This window comes from Anolis carolinensis, unplaced genomic scaffold, assembly GCF_035594765.1.
Source record: "Anolis carolinensis isolate JA03-04 unplaced genomic scaffold, rAnoCar3.1.pri scaffold_29, whole genome shotgun sequence".
In the NCBI taxonomy this organism is placed as follows: domain Eukaryota; kingdom Metazoa; phylum Chordata; class Lepidosauria; order Squamata; family Dactyloidae; genus Anolis; species Anolis carolinensis.
The window spans coordinates 649,918-652,153 of record NW_026943838.1 but is presented as its reverse complement, the minus strand read 5'-3'; positions in this window follow the sequence as shown (position 1 = coordinate 652,153).

Genomic DNA, 2,236 nt, shown 5'->3' with positions numbered 1-2,236 from the left:
ATGGATGAGGGGTTGTGCTGCCAAGTTTAGTGTTTCTGGGATGTGTAGTTTGGTTGTTTTGTCCTAGGCCGAAATTTCATTACCCTTTTATATATATAGATAACCTGCACCTTTAATTTGGCCCGGAAACTTTCGGAAACTTTTCCAGTTTCAATTGTCCTTCTTTGGGGGCCACTAGAGAATTCTTCATTATGGTATTCATTTGATCCAGCTTATTGTTGGCACTATCGATTAATCCATTCAAAATTTCCACTGGTTTCATAACTTCTTCATGTTTATCCAATATCTTATTATGTTGTTTTCCTTTCTCCATTTTAGGAGGTTTCAACTGAACATTGGATTTGTTATGTAACCACTTTTATCCAATAGATGTCATATTGTGATAAGTTTTCAAATAAACGTCTTTTCTAAACAAGCTCCTCTATTTGGCAATGCTTCAGGAAGATGTTTTGACTTCTGTTCAATTCAAGGTCTCATTGAAAAATCTTCCTTATTTCCTTTCTCTTTTCTCTCTAATCCAGAACATTACAAATCACGATTGCATTGAGACTGTACCTATTTCGTCACAAGAAGAACTTCACTTTATCTTAACAAGAACTTCTAACTGAGCTAAAGCTCAAAAGTGTCACGACCCAGGCGGCAGAGGCACCAATAACCATACACAGAGGCCAGAATCTAACTAATATCTTTATTGAAGGAATATATAAAGTTAATAAAAACAAGTATAGAAAATAGTCCAGAATTAGACCCTTCAGGAAAGGCCAGAATTAGTCCAAAAAAGCAATGTCCAATAAGAAATATTAAGGTCCAAAGTTGTAATCCAATAACCGAAACACTCACTTTGCCAAGCAAAGTGAGGGGAGATGACAAGGTCCTTAGTCCATAAAACTTGAGCGTGGCTAGGAAATAACTTGATACTTGAAACAAGGCTTGAACGTGGAACAAGGTAACTAAGAACAAGAACAAGGTCCGTGGAATAACTTGGTAAAATCCGTGAAACAAGGCAAGGATTAGTCCTGGGAAACAAGGCAAAGTCCGTAGGTAAACAAAGGCTGGGAAGCAAGGCGAAGGCTGGATAGCAAGGCAAGGCTTGAGCTGAAGCGAGGCTTGAATCGGAGCGCGCTGTCCAGACACAACTCGCTCCGTAGGCTGACGAATTGACTCCGCGAAGTTGCTACGCGGGCAAAACACCTATATAGAGTCCAACTTTCTCACCAAAGCGGTTCTCTGGGAATCAGAAACGAAAGCTAAACTCTGAGACCAGATGTTAAACTCCTTAAAGATTCTCACGAGAACCAATGTTAATTGGCAACATTCTTAGCTGCTATCCTCGCACTCCTGCGCGAAGCTGAATCCAAACTTCTCTGTTGTTTACAAAACTCCCGGCGCAAGAACACGGGAGAAGTAGGCTCTGGGGTTGTTTGACATACTTCTGGGGCACAACTTTCTTGCAGGTGCAAGGTTTCCAGATCTGCCTGGGAAGGATCTGGCTGAGAGGAATCCAGTTCAGACTGGGAAGGTAAAAAACCCAAGTTTTCATCTTCATCAGGGATTACAATGTCCTGAGCAGGACTACAAGGCCCATGGTTCATCACACTATCCCCCTCCTCAGGGCCCCTCCCAAACTGGGGTCCTCTCCCCGAGGCGCGAGGTCGCGGTTTGGTGGGATAGGTCAGATGGAAGCGACGGGTTAGATCAGGAGCATGGACTGTGGAGGCGTCTTCCCAAGAGCGTTCCTCAGGCCCAAAACCCACCCAGTCAATGAGATATTGTAGGCGGCGGCGATGAAAGCGAGAATCCAAAATGTCCTCAACCTCGAACTCCTCCTCCCCATTCATCAAAACAGGAGGGGGGGCCGGTTGGTCTGTATCAGGACGCACACCATCCGCCGGAAGGAGCAGGGAACGGTGAAACACTGGGTGAATGCGCATTGAACGCGGAAGTTGGAGTTTGAAAGTCACGGGGTTTAATTGCGCCACCACTGGATAGGGGCCAATGAAGCGGGCATCTAACTTCCGGCATGGGCGGTGGGAGGGCAGAAAGCGAGTGGACAGAAAAACCCGATCTCCTACCTTGATTTCGGGGCCCGGCTGGCGGTGTTTGTCAGCGTGGCGTTTATAGTCCTCCTTGGCTTGGTCCAGTTGCTGGAGCAAAAGTTGTTGCACCGCTGTGAGTTCCTGCAGCCAATCCTCTGCTGCGGGAACTTCTGAAGTTTCAATGACAGGGGGAAAGAAAC